The sequence below is a fragment of the Phyllobates terribilis genome, unplaced genomic scaffold (genome assembly GCF_046119375.1).
Source record: "Phyllobates terribilis strain yellow unplaced genomic scaffold, ASM4611937v1 Scaffold_11__3_contigs__length_659146591, whole genome shotgun sequence".
Classification (NCBI taxonomy): Eukaryota; Metazoa; Chordata; class Amphibia; order Anura; family Dendrobatidae; genus Phyllobates; species Phyllobates terribilis.
Genome location: NW_027362771.1, coordinates 502621149 through 502641150, shown reverse-complemented (window position 1 = coordinate 502641150; position 20002 = coordinate 502621149).

Below are 20002 nucleotides of genomic sequence, written 5' to 3'. Positions count from 1 at the left end.
TTGCATTCACATACAGTATGTTGTCTTTTGCTGATGTTTCCCGAAATATTCAATATTACAAAAGAAAACAAAAAAAAACTATTTTTACCTCTGTTTCATTGAATGTGATTTTGCCCTAATTTGGGGAAAAATGCAGTAAAAATAATAGAGTTTTGTCGAGATTGTATAACAGCAAAGTGATAACATAATAATACTGAAATTTAAAAAAACTAGTATTGATTGGACAACTCTGGGCAACACATTTTTCTATTAAGTCATTTTGATAGGGCCCATTTGGGAGATTTTATAAAGGATAATATTCATAATCCTAAAAAAAGGAAATGTGTTTTCTTAAAAAATCCTTTAAACTCCCCTTTAATTATTCTTAAGTACTCGTTCAGATGTTTTCAAAGAGACTTTTGTGGTTTCCACCTTTGACTGAGAAGAAATATGGCAGATGGTGGACCATCAAAGAGAATAACTCCAAAGGAGTTTCTTTTCTGCCCTCTATGCACCCATGACTGTAACATTTCTAGTTTTTTTTTCCCAATGGTTTTCTTTAAATTTGTAATGTGATAGCGACGACCCTGGGACCGTTCACAATAATCCATAAAGCTCATAGACCATAAAGGTATTAATGAGTCACCAATATGTACCGGTACGTAGTATCACTATTCACATCTTTGTTCAGATCCACTGCCAAAGCTTAGTAGAACAAAATCATCAAAAAGATCATAAACACGAACAAAAGGAAACATTTAAATGAATGCGTTCCCAGCGGATTTGTTTTTCCAAATAAATCAGGATGGTTCAGCTCTGAACTGATGCCCAGATTGTAAAGTGTTTACTTTGACAAAGAAAAAGAAAAATAATAACAAAAACATCGAGAGAAAATGGTCTCCGATACAAAGACAAGTCACATTTATTTATTGCTTTTGTTCTGCAGCTTACAGTAATTAAAAATAAATTATTGTTATTTTTATGCTATGTAGTTAAATTCATTAAAAAGAGGCGTAAAATGCAAAACTTCCATGGAAGAAATTAATTTATTTAGTACGTGGTAGGATTATTTTGAATGCTGAACAAACTAATGGCAGAAGCAAGCACTAGAGACAGTCTATTTCTTGTTTCTAGGTTCAAGGACACCTTTGACAAAGGAGAGAAATCTGAGACTAAGAGCGTCTCACTTTTTAATTTTGGCGCTATAGAGTTCAAGTCCTCCTTCTCTCTGAAGAGGCAATTTGCATATTAAATTTCCTAGAGGAACATTGCACGGCAAATAAGTCTCCTTACCTTGACATGCCAGAGCCAGTATGTCACTCTCCACAAGGAGAAATGTTAACCCCTAGACCTCAGTCCAGAGCCTCTCACCTAACAAAATCAGTTCTCACACTTTGCACTGACGAGGGGCAATACCCCAAAACACCGTGTCTGCAAATTAAGATTCTGATTTGGCTATTATTCTAAGTCATATTGCAAGGCTTGTTAATGGGTCGATTGTCACTTGTAGGATCGCAGCTACCAATAGCTGGCGCTATAGAGTTCAAGTTCTCCTTCTCTCTGAAGGGGCAATTTGCATATTAAATTTCCCAAAGGAGCATTGCACGGCGACTAAGCCTCCTTACCTTGGCATGCCAGTATGTCATTCTCCGCAAGGAGAAACATTACCCCTTAAACTTCAATATGTAAAAAATGTTAATCTCTCCTTGTGAGGTGGATCCACAAAGCCTGGGGTCCGGGTCGCAACAAAGATCACAGGCATTGATGCAGAAGGTAGGGAAGGCATGTGAGGACACACTAGAGATAACATGAACTGGATGGCAGCTCAAGAGAAACACAACAGTGTCTCTCTTGAGACACAATTGAGGTGAAATCCAGGAGGTGGATGGCAGAGGGTTAGAGAGCCAGGCAGAGGGTATGCAGGGTCACAACAGAAGCTGATGGTGGTGCACACCAAACAAACTGAACACAAAAGTCTTAATCCTAAAACATAGGTGTATGTCTTAATGGGCCTTCAATAGGGCAGGGCAGAGAGAAAGGCTGGAGCGTGAGGGGGGAAATGTGTGGATGATGTAGGACGCATCACCCACACGAGGCAGGGAAGGAGGAAGGCGATTGTAGGAAGAGAGGAGGCGCCAGATCAAGATCAGAGATGCCCATCGGACTGGATGCGCAGTGCCATCTGTAAGTATAATAAAAGGTTTTTTTGTGACTTGCAAAGGGGGTTAGAGACATACATACAACATACCGGAATGCTGTAAAAGAGGCCTTAAAGATGTTGGCGGTACTTTATATGGGGAAAACGTGGTGGCAGGTTTCCTTTAATATAAGGCCTCATTTAAATGTCTGTCTTTTTTCTCACAAGTAAAAAAAAAAAAACAGACTGATTTCCATCAGTGTTCTGGATCAGATTTTCATCAGTGATTGGTCGGTATGTCCATTTTTACCATAAATGATTTTGTCGTATGCCAAAACTTGCAAAGCTTCTTCTGCCCATTACAATGTTAAAAATGGACAGCATACAGATTGCACAGGGATTTTCACTGAAGCATAGACTGGTATGGGTGATTTTGATCCATGGACATGTCTCTGTGATTTTTTTGTGGACACATAGTCTGCAAAATAACATAGAATTACAGCCACATAGACTATTGGGTGCATTAGATAACAACTTTAAGACTAAAGGAGACTAAAGGAGGCATAGGAATTTATGCATAAAACCAGACTAAAGAATTTGGTAAAAAGCAAAGTCTCTCAACAGCATAATAAAGTTAGACGCTGCTCCTCTCAACAGGGCATTGTGTTATTATGAGGAAATTGCTGAACATGTCACAATGCCGGTGCTTAACTTAGTTAAAACAAATTTTTTTACTGCAGTTGACAACACTGAAAGGCTGAAGATGTCTAATGTAGTTAGATTTGATATTTTATGAAAAAAATGGGAAATGTTAAAATTATATATGACAGGTCCCCAAGAAGAAGCCCTTTGTCTTCATGGTCTTTTATAGGCCCATGATTTGTTATCAGATATGTATAAAGCGGGAACGCTTCTTCTACAAACAGATGCACGATGACTTCAAAAAGCATCACAGTGTTAATTATTCAGCACTGCTTGCTGTACAAAACGTCCTGTGTGTGGGAAAAACCCAAGACAGAAAATACTTCAGTGAGAATCACATGAAACAAATTGCTTTCTGCATTTGTCAAAGAGAAGTAAATCACAATGTATTGGTGTCTTGTGTCTTCTGTAAGGGGATCACGTAATGAGACGGGCAGTTCTAAAATAAATCAAAATGTGAATTACAAACATGAGGGCTCATACCTGAATCTGTGTCTGAACCAGTCAATAATTACATTTAGAATGCCTTATTAATGCACAGTAGAATATCTATCTATCTATTTATCTATCTATCTAGTTCATCTATCTATCTAGTTCATCTATATGAGCTTGTTGGGCATCCTATTCTAAAACAATGAGCATTAATCAGAGGCAAATCTAGGTTTTCCAGCACCTGGGACAAAAATTCAGTTTGGTACCCCCTCCTATACATAAATTAAGCGGTTTGAGTAGTCGTCATGAGTGCTCATTTGCAATTTCCATACTTAGGCTATGTTTTTTCATTGTCACAAATCTGCAGCAAAACCCAACTCTGGCAGGAAATCAGCTGCATCAAAAACGCAGGTTTTGCTGCATTTTTTTATGCATTTTTTCAGCATTTTTTCACTGTCCTTCTGTCTCTATTTATGCACGTACATAAAGTTCTGGGAAAAAAAAAATCTCATTCTGGTTTTGGCATAGTGGGGGAGGAGCATTGTTCAAGAATAGTTTAGACACTGGCAATGCATTGAGTTTGTATAACACTATTTACTTTTTACACTATGGGGTCTGCCATTCAGTTGCACAGGCATTGTTCAATTTCACACCTCACTGGGCCACAGGTATTGTTCAAACTCACATGTAGAACAGCTAATGTTTACAAACGACACATCACTAATTTAATTAAACTCTCCTATTACTAACAACCATCTCAGTGACCAAGACAAGATGGTAAAATCACAAAAATAAATGAGTTTCACATACTGCTATACTTGCTTATTTTCACTAAAAAAGCAGCAAAACCTGATAGCTATATTCACACATCATGGTTTTTTCAGCGTTTTTCCCCTACCCATTACTTCCAATGGGTGAAAAACGCTGAAAAAAACGCTGAAAAAATGCAGAAAGACGTGACAAGCTCTATTTTCCAAAAACCCAACCAAGGCACAAAATACACAACAAAAAAAACAAGATATGTGAACAGAGAATTCTGGTTTCTCATAGACTTTGCTGGTACTGCAAAATGCAGTTGAAAATTTGCATAAAAATCTGCAGCAAAAAACGCTGAAAAACCCAACATGTGTGAGCATAGTCTTACAGTGGAGTTCTGACAAGCTGTTTTTCCTAATTTTAATTCTAATTCAACTACAGCCCCTGCTTTATTGAGAGAATCAGGAAAAAAAGCAAGCCGTCACGTGACTGTAAGTATGAAATTCGCATCAGTGGTCATGTGATAACCACTGGAATCAGCAGGCAGAGCCAAATCCTGACAGTGAGTAGATTACACGTTGTTAGGATTTTTCATACTTCAGTGCTTAATTTTATAATTCATGCTCCTAACATAAATCCAAATGTTGACTTATCAGATGGCACAATACTTTATGTCACCTTCAGGGGCGAGCTGGGCCAGGGGGCATAGAGGCATATGCTGCTTTACCAGCAACTGTGCTGGGCAGCCAGTTTCTTCATCACAATTATCAGACACGGCCAACCGCGTCACAGTTATCAGCCATGGCTGGTTGCGGCCCTGTCTGCTAAAGTGATGTCACGCAGTGCGTCCTGCATTGCCACTTCCCACCGGAGAGGAGCTTCAATGAAGCATGCGGGCTGGATCAGAGACAAGCGGGGGGAGGTAAAAACACCCCTAATATGTGTGTTTATCTATATTTGTGTGTTTATAAGTCTGTTTATATGAATTTTTGTGTATATGTATATATATTGGTGCATGAGTTTTCTGTGTGCACGCGTGTGTGTTCACTGGACAATCTACCACAGATCATTTAGTGCGCATCTGAATCGCGGTCTGCCTGTATAAACAGGCTGTCAAACGACTGCCTATTGGTTAAGATTTACCGATCAGCAGCTGATAATGCAGCAAAATTGTCTAGTTTAAATGGACCTCTGGCCACCACTGGATTCTCACCTGTGAGTGGTATTATTTGTAAAATGGAAAGAACCACAGAATTTCAGCCATGAAGTGGAGACCAAGTTACAGAGCGGGATCACCAAATGCTTGGTGCATAAAAGTTGCTACCACTCTGCTGACTGCAAGCCTTATCATCAAGCACAATGCCAGATGCCAAATGGAGTATTGTAAAGCCACCACTGGACTCTCAAGCAGTGGAATTGTGGTCTGTGGAGTGAAAAATCACACTTATGAACAAGTTTGGGTTTGGTGAATGCCAGGAGAACGTTACCTGCATTGTGCCAACTGTAGAGTTTTGTGCAGGTGGGATAATGCTATGGAGTCGTCTTTCAGGGGTCGGTCTAGGTCCCTTTGTTCCAGTGAAGGGAAATTTTAATCCTTTAGCACACAAGGCATTTTGGACATTTTGCTTCCAACTTTGAGGAAACAATTTGAGGGAAGACCTTTTTCTGTTCCAGCATGACTGTTCCCCTGCACACAAGTTCTGTAAAGACATGGTTGGGTGAGTTTTGTTTGGAACAACATGACTGACAGCAGAGAGCCCTGACCTCTACCCATCGAACACTTTTAGAATAAATTAGAACCAACATTTTGAGCCCATCCATCTTGTTCAACAGTTGTATCTGGCCTCACAAATGCTCTTCTGGATAAGTGGACAAATATTCCCACAGACACCTCCAAAATCTTGTAGAAAGGCTTCACAGAAGAGTTGAAGCTGTGGTAACTGTAACTGGAGGACCAACTCCATATTAATGCCATTGGGATTTAGATTGTGATGGGTGATGACACAGTGATTATTCTTAATTATGCCAGATGTATTGTTCAGTAGGTCAGGGGCCATTATTCATATGAGCCTGTAAGTTGACTCTAGTGGAATGCTTGCTGATTATGTATTGTATCAGCCACTGCGGTTTACTAGTCTACAAACCTTGGTGGACAACTATGCAGGTTAATTGAACAATAAAGCTATGATGGATTACCTCCCCTTCCCTCAATCCTGTGGGAGAATACTCTGATTGAGAGCTGTGGAATATAAAAAGGGGTCTGCCTCGATCTCCAGAGGGACTCTACAGGAACAGCCCAAGGAGCCATGGCTCCATCTGGTGGAATACAGATCTTCTCCACTGCCAATCACTGAACCCACAAAGACTTTTGAAGAACCCAGGTTGGGACATTCAGGTCACCTGGCCATATGCCTTACTGTGCTCGGTCAGCCTCCTAAGCTTGCCGCTACCTCCTCTCTGTGGGTGCCCGCCAAATGTGCTACTGGTTGGGGTAGTTGACCCTGGATGCCCCAAAGTCACAGAGGTTCTAATCCTTGGCAAGCCAGCGGAAGGGTGAGACTCTGTCATTTGCACCATCTTGTGTACTTTCTGGGACTGTACTATAAGTTATTGCCTGCTAGAGTTGGATGCATGAGCTACGGTCGTGGTATCCATCATCTGGAGGAGCATGGGCAGTGACTGTCGACTATACCAGCAGAAGATACAAAAGCTGTGGGCCAACCAAAAGTTGGGAGATAGTGGGTATCGCCTTGTATGGGGGCAGTGGAATACCCGGCCCCAGGTTGGGATCTTGTGAACTGGAGGCATTGTATTGTGGCCATCTACCTGGAGTTGCTGTAAGACCATGGACGTAAGGAATAAAAAATTGTTGCATTGTTAACCTGCCTAGGTGATTATTACAACCCACAACCTCAGATCTTCACAGGATGTTATAAAAGCTCCTGCAGTTGTAATGTGTGATCCCAGTACTTTTTTCCCATAAAGCATATATTTGATGGGGAGAATTTACGTGTTTTGTAAATAATAGTAATCCAAAAACTAGAAGTTAATATGTATTGTCACATCTGGCAGATGACAAGGTTTCCATAGTAACAGTCTTTGGCATTTACTTTTATGAGCTGTCCATTGCCAATCCTTATTGATTTTATCCCTTAAGCCCCCTGACCTTTAGTGCAATCATGTGTATATAGAGGTTAATCTGTCTGATACTGTATGCTCGCTCACTGCACACATTTCTTTATTGGCAATTGAATGCCTGTTTTAAAGATACCAAGATGACGGATCCGATCATGGTCACGCATCAATGTCTTCAGCTGGAGGAGATAGGACTTTATCAATACTTTAACACAGCCTCCCAGTAAAATTTCTGGAGATGTGATTGGCAGCTAATCAATACGACTGCTTGTGTTTTTCCCATAATAATAATAATAATTGTAATTACAGCTGTGGTTACTGTATTTCCTTCCTGACATGCATTAATGTCATTTTCTTACATATTGATTAAACTATACTGTGTCACTTCTGAACTGTAAACCTCTAATTTACAAATATGTCGGATTCATGGGTTATGGTCTTTTTTATGTCAGTTGGCACATTGCTTTGTGTTTCTCTCTCCTTCCCATGGTCCAAATTTATCAACAATATAGAAGTAAAAAATGATTTGCTGAATAATTACTTACTACTGGCCAGGCAGAGCCCACAGCAAGAATCTGTATTGGGCCCCCCAAAACATACACACATACATGTTCTGCGGAGTAAGCTAGGGCACATAGGCAAAGTGACAAAAGGGCATACCTTCCAACTTTTAAACACAGCAAAAGAAACGTATTACGGCACATAGAGTACTCACCCACTACGACAAATACGACACTACGACAATTTGGATTGTGAGCCCCATTGATGACAGTGATGATAATGCCTGTAACGCACTGAAGAATATGATGGTGCTATATAAGCAAAGCATAATAATAATAACCCTTTCATAGCCCCCATAAAGTATGATGTCTCTCAAAATGCCCCTCACACACAGTATGATGCCCTCACAGTGTATTTCCCAACACAACTTGCCCCCACAGTAGCCCTCACATGCACAGTATGATGACCCCACAACAAGCTCCAATAGAGTGGGTAAATTGTGATATCATTGTGATTGGTAAATCCTATGTTAACAGCTGTGTACAGATTTTACCTCAGAATTGAGAATTTTGATACAAGTGCTTCTCACTAAATTAGAATATCATCAAAAAGTTAATTGATTTCAGTTCTTCAATACAAAAAGTGAAACTCATATATTATATAGAATCATTACAAACAGAGTGATCTATTTCAAGTGTTTATTTCTGTTAATGTTGATGATTATGGCTTACAGCCAATGAAAACACTAAAGTGATTATCTCAGTAAATTAGATTAATTAACAAAAAACACCTGCAAAGACTACCTAAGCGTTTAAAAAACGTCCCTTAATCTGTTTCAGTAGGCTCCACAATCATGAGGAAGACTGTTGACTTGACAGATGTCCAGAAAGCAGTCATTGACACACTCCACAAGGAGGGTAAGCCACAAAATGTCATTGCTAAAGAAGCTGGCTGTTCACATCGTGTTGTATCCAAGCATATTAATGGAAAGTTGAGTGGAAGGAAAAAGTGTGGTAGAAAAATGTGCCATAACCGTAGCCTTGAAAGGATTGTTAAGAAAAGGCCATTCAAAAATTTGGGGGAGATTCACAAGGAGTGGACTGCTGGAGTCATTGCTTCAAGAGCTACCACACGTCTTACCTGGGCCAAGGAGAAAAAGACCTGGACTGTTGCTCAGTGGTCCAAGGTATTGTTTTCAGATGAAAGTAAGTTTTGCATTTCATTTGGAAATCAAGGTCCCAGAGTCTGGAGGAAGAGTGGAGAGGCCACAATCCAAGCTGCATGAGGTTTAGTTTGAAGTTTCCACAATCAGTGATTGTTTGGAGAGCCATGTCATCTGCTGGTGTAGGTCCACTGTGTTTTATCAAGACCAAAGTCAACGCAGCTGTCTACCAGGAAATTTTAGAGCACTTCATGCTTCCCTCTGCCGACAAGCTTTTTGGAGATGGAAATTTCATTCTCCAGCAGGACTTGGCACCTGTCCACACTGGCAAAAGTACCAATATCTGGTTTAAAAACAGCAGTATCACTGTGCTTGATTGGCCAGCAAACTCGCCTGACCTTAACCCCATACAGAATCTATGGGGTATTGTCAAGAGGAAGATAAGAGACACCAGACCCAAAAATGCAGACGAGCTGAAGGCTGCTATCAAAGGAACCAGGGCTTCCATAACAACTCAGCAGTGCCACAGGCTGATCGCCTCCATGCCACGCCGCATTGATGCAAAAGGAGCCCCAACCAAGTATTGAGTGCATTTACTGAACATACATTTCAGTTGGCCCACATTTTGGATTTTAAAAACATTTTTCAAGTTGTTGTTATAAAGTATTCTAATTTAATTAGATAATGACTTTTGTGTTTTCATTGACTGTAAGCTTTATTATATAAACTTTATTATTAAATTAATTACTGTAATATATAGTATAATTAGTATATACTTTATTATTAGCTATACTAAGTATAGTTTTTAGAATTTTGTCACTTTTTTGGTATTTTCTGTCACATAGGCTCACTAAACCCCCAGATTAATTCCTCAAGAAGTTTTGTTTCCAAAATGGGGTCACTTGTTGCGGTTTCTGCTGTTTTGACATATTAGGGGCTCTTCAAATGTGACATGGCATCCGCAATCTATTCCACCCAAAATTGTAGCAAATATATATTGTGAGCTATACGTCTGCAGGACTTCAGTCTGCCAGCGTAACATCCAAGTGTAATATAGAAGTACTGAAGAAATACTCAGCTAAGAATTACACCTGAATTGAACCTGAAGGGAACTGAAAGTAACTGGGTACTTAGTCACAGTAAACAATGTTCCTATTTGTTTTCACTCTCTCCTCTATAGTCCTTCACTTTCTACTAACCCCTCTAATCCCTACTCCTAGTAAGCAACTGGTCATCACTCCTTCCATTCTCCCCATCCATCTCACCTCCTCCTCAGAACTGATCCTTAACATACAATCCTGTGTCTCCAAACACAGACAGACACCTCATGCGCTCTCCTGCTCCCACCTGCTAACACTTTCTCTGTTCCTCCTCACTGACGGCGATATCTCTCTAAATCCAGGCCCCCCACCACATCCCCACAGTCACGTCTACCTCTCATCCTAGATCTATTACTCATTTCCACAACCTTTCTAACCTTATACCCATTCCCCCAGCCCCCGCTTCCTCAGTCCCACTAACAAGAGCTCTATGGAACGCTCGCTCCGTGTGCAACAAACTTTCATACATCCATGATCTTTTCATTATTAAAAAACTTTCCTTCCTCGTCATCACCGAAACCTGGCTCACCCCCTCTGACACAGCCTCTCCAGCTGCACTTTCGTATGGTAGATTCCACCTCTCCCACATATCCCGCTCCAGCAGCAAGCATGTTGGAGGAGTTGGCTTTCTCCTGTCAGATAACTGCTCCTTCTCACATATCCCATTGCCACCCTCCGTCACCCTTCCCTCTTTTGAAGTGCACTGTGTGCGCACCTACTCCCCCTCCAACCTCCAACTGGCTGTCATTTACCGCCCCCCAGGGCCAGCTACCACCTTCTTAGACCACTTCACCACCTGGCTACTTCACTTCCTTTCCGCTGACATCCCCACTATCATCATGGGTGACTTCAACATCCCCATTGACATTTCCCACTCATCTGTCTCTAAGCTTCTATCCCTCACTTCCTCCTTTGGCCTCGCTCAATGGTCTTCCGCAGCCACTCGCAAAGATGGACACACACTGGACCTCATCTTCACTGGCCTCTGTTCCCTATCCTTCTCCCTCTTACAGACATAAATTCCTTACACAATGCAGATGCTGCTGCTGTTGCTTTATATAACACCACAACAGCTGCAGCTCTCAATTTGGTTGCCCCCCTCACACATATCAAAGCTCGCACAATCAACAGGCAATCCTGGCACACCAGCCTGACTAAAGAACTGAGACAGGCTTCCAGAGTTGCTGAACGGAGATGGAAAAGGTCCCACTCCAACGAGCACTTCATCGCATTTAAACAGTCCCTCACTACGTTCATGTCCACACTCACTGCAGAAAAACAAACCTACTTCTCATCGCTCATATCCTCCCTGTCTCACAACCCTAAACAGTTAATCAGTACTTTCAATTCTATCCCCCTGTACCCCAGCTCCCCCTCCCTCTCCACTCATCTCAGCTGAAGACTTTGCCTTATTCTTCAAGCTGAAGATTGACAACATAAGGCAAAGCTTTGGCCATAAGTCCCCACAGCCCCTTCTTATAACTACTCAACTCTCCTCATCCAGAACCAGCTTCTCCGCCATCATGGAAGATCAACTTTCCTCTTTACTCTCAAAGTCACATCTCACCACCTGTGAACTTGACCCAATCCCGACCCACCTCATCCCAAACCTCACCGCAGTCTTCATCCCAACCCTAACCCACCTCTTAAACCTGTCATGAACAACTGTTGCCTTCCCCTCATGCTTCAAAGATGCCTCGATCACGCCCATCCTCAAAAAGCCATCCACTGACCCATCCTGTCTGTCTAGCTATTGCTCCATCTCACTTCTCCCCTATGCCTCAAAACTACTGGAACAACACGTCCATTTTGAACTGTCCTCCCACCTCTCCTCCTGCTCTCTCTTTGATCAGTTACAATCTGGCTTCCGACCGCACCATTCCTCTGAAACTGCCCTGACTAAAGTCATCAATGACCTACTGACAGCCAAATCCAAGTGACACTACTCTGTCCTCCTCCTCTTGGACCTGTCATTTGCTTTTGACACAGTGGACCATTCCATCTTACTACGGACTCTCTCATCTCTTGGCATCACAGACTTGGCCCTATCTTGGATCTCCTCATACCTAACAGACCGGACATTCAGCATCTCCCACTCACACACCACCTCCGCATCTCACCCCCTATCTGTCGGTGTCCCCCAAGGTACAGTTCTAGGACCCCTGCTCTTCTCCATCTACACCTTCGGTCTGAGACAGCTCATAGAGTCTCACGGCTTTCAGTATCACCTCTATTATGATGACACACAGATCTACCTCTCTGGATCTGATATCACTTATCAGAATCACACAATGTCTGTCCGCTATTTCATCTTTCACCTCTGTTAGATTCCTAAAACTTAATATGGATAAAACTGAATTCATCATCTTTCCACCATCTCACTCAACCCCCCACCTGACCTATCTATCAAAGTCAATGGCTGTCCACTCTCCCCAGTCCCGAAAGCTCGCTGCCTCGGGGTAACCCTTGACTCTGATCTCTCCTTCAAACCTCATAACCAAGCCCTTTCCTCTTCATGCCGACTTCAACTCAAAAATATTCCCGGATCGGTAAATTCCTCAACCATGAATTTTCAAAAACCCTAGTGCACGCCTTCAGCATCTCCCAACTTGACTACGGCAACCTCCTGCTCTGTGGCCTTCCTTCTACCACTCTTGCACCCCTAAAATCTATCCTAAACTCTGCTGTCCGACTAATCCACCTGTCCCCCCGCTATTCCCCTGCCTCTCCCCTCTGCCAATCCATGCGCTGGCTCCCCATTGCCCAGAGACTCAAGTTCAAGACCCTAACCTTGGCATACAAAGCTCTCCACAACCTATTCCCTCCATACATCTGTGATCTAGTCTCCCGGTACCTACCTGCATGCAACCTCTGATCCTCACAGGATCTCATTCTCTATTCCCCTCTTATCTCCTCTTTCCACAATCGCATACAAGATTTCTCCTGTGCATCCCGCCTACTCTGGAACTCTCTACCCTAACACATCAGACTCTCACCTAAAAAAGACAAAAAAGACAAAAAGAACCTGAAGACCTACCTCTTCCGACAATCCTACAACCTGCACTAACCCTTGCTGCACGACCAGCTGTGCCCTCACCTACTGTATCCTCACCCCCCCCCTTATAGATTGTGAGCCCTTACAGGCAGGGTCCTCTCTCCTCCTGTACCAGTCGGTGACTTGTTTTGGTTCAAACTATTGTACTTGTTGTTTGCTACTGTAACGGGTCTGGGAGGTGGAACCTCTGAGCAACTATACAAGGGGGCAGTCCTTGTAAGGAAGCGGGTGGCTCCCAGGGAAGATGGGCAGGTAGCCACGGCAAGTGACAGGAACAGTCTCTGGGTAGAGGGGCAGGTAGTCACGGCAAGTGACAGGGACAGTCTCTGGGTAGAGGGGCAGGTAGTCACGGCAAGTGACAGGGACAGTCTCTGGGTAGAAGGGCAGCGGGCTGGTGGCTGGTGAGCGCTCCCAGGTGAGCGGGCGAGAGTCTCTGGACAGGCAGGTGGTCACGGCAAGTGACGGCAGAACCTCCAGGTAGACTAGCAGACAGGTAGCGGGTGGACGCTCCCAGGTGAGCGGGCAAGAGTCTCTGGACAGGCAGGTGGTCACGGCAAGTGACGGCAGAGCCTCCAGGTAGGCTAGCAGGCAGGTAGCAGGTGAGCGCTCCCAGGTGAGCGGGCAAGAGTCTCTGGACAGGCAGGTGGTCACGGCAAGTGACGGCAGAGCCTCCAGGTAGGCTAGCAGGCAGATAACAGGTGAGCGCTCCCAGGTGAGCGGGCAGGCTGGTCCATAGACAGACTGACAGGTGTCGGAGAGCAGACCGTCGGACCGCAGGCTTGCAAGCTGGTAAGCGGATATCAGGCAGGTATCAAGCAGGAATCTGGCAGATGACTGGCAGGTAACAGGCAGAAATCAGGCAGGTGACTGGCAGGTAACAAGCAGGAATCTGGCAGGTGACTGGCAGGTAACTGGTAACGGGACCTGAGGGCTGAAGCAGAGTGAAGGCTTTGCAACAACATTGCTCGGGCACCTCCATTTTGGAGGAGGTGCCTTATATATGGGAGGTCCTCCGGCAATTGGCCGGGGACTCCTTAGGACGGCGCGCGCGGTCCCTTTAAGAAAGGGGGAGCGCGCGCGCCCTAAGCACACTGCCGGGGAAGGAGCGCGTGCCGGAAGCAGCAGGGAGAGAAGCGCTGGAGGACGCCGCGCCAGGAGTGGGGAGGTGAGAGGGACGGCGTCTCTGCCTAGTACGGGGCAGAGACGCCGATGCTACAGCTACGTATACCTCTTTTTTACATGTAAAGCTCCATGGAATTAATGGCGCTATAATAAAAAATAATAATAATAACATAGGCCCCTCAAAGTCATTTCAAATGAGATGTGGTCCCTAAAAAAATTGGTTTTGCAAATTTTGGTGGAAAATGAGAAATTGCTGATAAACCTTTAACCATTCTAACTTCCAAACAAAAAAATGATGTTTCAAAAATTATGCAGATGTGAAGTATACATAACAAAAAGAAAAAGAGAAAAATAGGAGAGAAGGCGTGCAATTTGAGATATTTAATCGAGTGATGATATATAATTTCACAGCTTATTTCTGAAACCAGACAGGTGGGCACAAAAAGAGGTCAATGCATAGCACACACGAATATACAATCAATTACATACAGCCATAAGTCCAAAAATTATGTGTTCAGTACAATGATAAATTCTGCAGGGCAAATAGCATATTGTGCTAAAATATATTTGATAGTAAACAGAATAATATCAGTCCATATCGATTGTATATTGTTACAATCACAGATGACCATATTTGTCTATAGACCACAGAGATTGTGAATCATCATACCACAAAGGGACAAATAGTGAATAATCACAAAAATGAGGCATGATGTTACAAATACAGAATATGGTTAAAGGATACCATGCCCAACTTAGGCATAGTGTAGCGCCATGCACAGACTCCACAGTGGAGGAATCCCTCGTTTACAAACCCCAACGTACGTTTCCTCTTTGAGTTATAGCGTCTTCAGGGGGGGCGCTACACTATGCCTAAGTTGGGTTTGGCATCCTTTAACCATATTCTGTATTTGTAACATCATGCCTCATTTTTGTGATTATTCACTATTTGTCCCTTTGTGGTATGATGATTCACAATCTCTGTGGTCTGTAGACAAATATGGTCATCTGTGATTATAACAATATACAATCGATATGGACTGATATTATTCTGTTTACTATCAAGTATATTTTATTACAATATGCTATTGGTCCTGCAGAATTTATCATTGTATTGAACACATAATTTTTGGACTTATGGCTGTATGTAATTGATTGTATATTCGTGTGTGCTATGCATTGACCTCTTTTTGTGCTCACTTGTCTGGTTTCAGAAATAAGCTGTGAAATTATATATCATCACTCAATTAAATATCTCAAATTGCATGCCTTCTCTCCTCTTATTCTCTTTTTCTCTTTGTTATCCATGGTCAGAGTTTCATGTGCCTGGTGACCATAGGTCCCTCAGACATAATTTATGGATTGTATGGAAATCTTATATCTGTGAAGTATACATGTGGTAAATGTTATTTTTTTTACTGTTTTCTGTAATATAGCAACCTGGTTTAAGAACTTAAAAATTCAAAGTTTGAAAATTGCAAAATTTTCTAATTTTTTGGTCGAATTTTCTATATTTTAATAATTGAACGCAAATCATATCAACCAAGGTTTACAATTAATATGAAGTAGAACATGTAATGAAAAAATATTTTCAGAATCACTGAGATATGGTGAAGCGTTACAGAGTTATAACTAGAGATGAGAGAACCTTAAAATGTTTGGTTTGTTACAGTTCGGCGAACTTCCCGCTATTCGCCAAATAATTCGCCGAACATACTTATCCCCATTGGATTCAATGAGAGGCAAAACCAAACGCATACACAACACCTTCAAACGTGCCCAAAAGCTACCAAAACTGATCAAATTAGGGCTAGAAACCAGGAAAGTGGCATCAATTGACCCACAGTACAAATTTTATAATAGCACAGCAGCAATCAGCCATGGGCCATGCATGAGTTATCAGGGTCTGGACCAGCTTTTGCAGCTTTGAATTGAACTTCAAATTAAGACGAGGTGCGTGAGGGATCGGTGTAGGTGTTCTGTGCTGGGAGCCCTGATACCACATGCAATAGCTCAACCTGTTTTTTTGCTCAGCCACACTCGGATGGCAGAAAAATCAATTTCATAGATTAGGATTGGTACAAAAATTTAAGGATAATAACACGGGTAGTTGACTGAAAGTAAGTGGAGGCCTACCGGTCTGGGAGGCTTACTGCTACAGGCAACACACATGAAGGAGACCCAACCAGCAGTCTCCCCATTTCCAAAAATTAGGGGCTGACACCACCAAAGTGGCATCAATTTCACCAGAGAAGAAATAATATAATGGGGACTGACACTTCTTCCACTACAGCCAAACCAACAGATAGAGACCCAACCAGGAGTCTCCACATTTCTCAAAATTATGGGCAGACACCACCAAAGTGGCATAAATTTCAGTAGAGTAGAAATAATATAATTAGGACCGACACCTCTTCCACTACAGCCATCCCAGCAGATATAGACCCAACCAGGAGTCTTCACATTTCCAAAAATTATTGTTAACATCTGCAGCAGCAGCAACAGCAGGCACAGAAGCCACGCTAAAGATATCACAGACTGCAATTATGCAAGATCAATGCAACACACTAAAAACTAGAACATCCTCTAGTCTGTACAGTCTATGATTTGGGTGCAAAAGTCTTTTGAGAGCTATGACTTGTTCATCTTGATAAAAGTTAGGTGGTCTACATTTTCAAGGGACAGTCGGCTGCCCTTATTCATCAGGACACCACCAGCAGCGCTGAAGACACTTTCTGAGAGAACGCTGGCTGCCGGGCATGATAAAACCTCCAAGGCATGACAGGTGAGCCCAGGCCACTCTTCCATTTTTGAAAACCAAAATGTAAAAGGGTCCAAGCCCTCCCTGATGGTATTGATATTGAGCTCTAGTTACTCCTGCACCAACCTCTCTAGTCACCACGTGTCAGACTTGTACTCTGTTGTGCTGTTGCATGAGCTGGTCTAAAAAATGTGTGAAAGAACACACAGAAATTGCTTCTTCCACTTAAACTGCTGCTACTGCTAATGTTTTGGTGTTGATAAATTGACATTCTGTAGATTGGAAGTCTAGAGCTGTGAGGCACACTGTGTGCCTCACTGCTGTCTTGGGGAAAACCTTTCTTAAGGTTGTGCAAAAGTGTGTTTTGATACTCCAGCATTCGTGGGTCCCTTTCCAGGGCAAGAAGCATCTGGCAAAATTTATCTTTTATAACGTGGATATAACAGAGTGGCAACCCAGTAGTGAGCCCTATTTCGAATCCTAACTATACGGGGATCATGTTGCAGATAGTGCAGCAAGAAGGCATTCATATGTTGGGCTCTTCCATGAGGTCCAAGCCCATGCTGTGTTGGTGGCTGGGAAACACTGATGCTTGTTTCCTCCATCCCCTCCCGCTAACCACGAACAACAGAGAGGGGATAATTATCCTATTCATCTCCTGACTGTTGCTCGCCAATCACCTCTTCCTCTTCCATTTGTTCCTCGGCTGCTGCACCTTCACTAACAACTTGTCTGGTATCACCAGCCCCCCTCGATCACTGTAATCCATCCTCCCTTGGCACCCGCCTGTGTGACGACAGTCTGGAACTTTGAGACATTGTTATGTCAAGGTAAAATATATATATTATAGAAAATCAATTAGTTTCTTTTAATAGATTACCTAATCAGTGTGAATCAATATAGCGATGATGGAATAATCTATGTGTATGTACAGTATGCATGTAAATGTGTATATGCACATGGATTATGTTAATAGTTAATGAATATATAACTAACAGTTTCTATTCTTATTGTAGACACGACCAACTAAATGATTTCCTGAGAATGACGTATGCATGTGCATGGCTGATAACAGAGAGATTCATGTCGAGTTGGCAAAGATGGCACTGAGAGATGAACTCACCCCCTCCCATCGGAATTCCTAAGGCATTGCTCAGACCAAGAGGTACATGGATGAGCAAATTGCAGTGTGCCGAGTTATCAGAAAGAGCAAGGAATTTTACTAATCCCACCTAGAAGTAAAATACTATTTAACCCCATGTCTATGTAATAAAGTATGCCATTTTGATGGTTCAGTCTCTGAGTGAAGTTTTTCAACCAGATTAGCAACCGGCAACATTGCAACCCACCTCCTGTTGCTATGTTGCCGGTATCTCCCTCAACATCTACTCAGAGAATTAGCTTCTCTGCATGAACTCAGACATCTTTAATTTGGAGGAGAGCAGTTACCTAGTGTATCCTAAATTGGTGAAACCTCCACAAATGGTGCCGTGACTCGGATTACACTCGAGGGGACTCTAAGTCTCAGGGTGCCCATCACCGGACCACCTACGGACGAGCCGGGACTGCTCAAAGCGAGAGCCTGATCAACTCTCATCACTGAATACAGTAAGTCTACAGATTTAATGAATCCGTAGTGCTTACTCGTATTTTGAGCGGTCTCTGGTGAGTTTGTGGTGTCTAGATTGGCCCTTAGGGACAGCCCGTGCGACTGGGCGGGTCCCCGCTGTGTGATTCCAAGAACTCTGGTGTGTAGTCGCTCCCGGCTAACTGCTGCTCTGTGGTATCTTAGGTGTCCCGTCCCATTATAACGATCTTTGTACGCAGGGGCGTACAACTATACACTTGAGAATTTAGGAAAATTTCTTTGTCTATAACGCGGGCACGCGGGGAGTGACGTTGTTGCTGATAAGTCGTGTATTAAGACGCCATTAGGAAGCGGGTGCGTGGGGCCAACCAATCCTCTATTAAGTCATGTATTAAGTCGTGGGACACGCGGGGAGTGAAGTTATTAAGACATCACTAGGACGCGGGTGTGCGGGGTGTTCAGTGCTTGGTAGGGAGTGTAAGGACCTGTTACAATTCTACTTGTGTATCAGCTGCCCGGTCTGATCATAAGTCTAAGGGGACGGAACGCCTGGAGCCAAAATCATGAAAAAAAAATCTAAAGACATTGTTTGTGTCACAGGGGTCGCTCGATCAGGAGCGACAGGACCCCAAAGATATAGTAAATAGAAGAGAAGGAAGGAAATATGTAGAGAAAACCGAAAAAGTAATGTCATTGTGTGGGTTGTACTCGGGGGGGGGGGTGGGTAGATTACAGTATGAGATGTTGAATGCAGCAATTTGTGAAAACGGGAACACAGGAAGATAATGGGTTGCTGCTAAGTGCATACATGTGGAAAAAGGTTGCGCTGAGTTTGTCGAAAGAAGGGAAAAAGTGTGTGCAGAAATGTAAACAGTTAACTAAAATATGCGAGCTACCAGATAAGGGCTGGTTACAGCTGCTAGAATGGCAAGAAATTATGAAGAAGATAAAGGGCAAGCTAGAAGATAAAGGATTGTTACAAACAGCTTTGGCTTGGTATAGAACAGCAGAAAATTTGTCAAAAGAAGGGAGGGTGGAGGAAGAAAATACAGACAATAAGGGAAAGACGCCATGTTATGTGTATTACAAAGATACTGCTCTCCAGCCACTGCCCGATAATGGTGGACCGGGGGGATGGACCTGTACAAATTGCAGTCAGCAGAATCCTGATACTAGAGATACTTGTCTTGCATGCAGAGCACCACGTCCCAGACCTCACACTGTTCCTCCCCTCCCCACCATGCCTCCGCCACCGCCCTATAATGGCGGCGCAATGAATTGTTGTTGGGTGTGTTCTAATTGTGGCCAGCAGAATCCATTGTCAGCAGATTATTGTGTTGCATGTCACACACCCCGTCCAGGAGGCCCACCCCTCGCTACTACCCAAGCCACTCCTAGTGCCCCATCCTCACCCTGCAGCGGCCATGTTATTACACCCATTGCATCACCTCTGACCTCTGACCAGATGTCAGTGGGTGTGCTCCTTCCCAGTGGCACACACCCTTCCTGTAGTGTGCTTCCTTCTGGTGGCGGCCATCTTGGCGCACCCTTCCTGTAGTGTGCTTCCTGCCG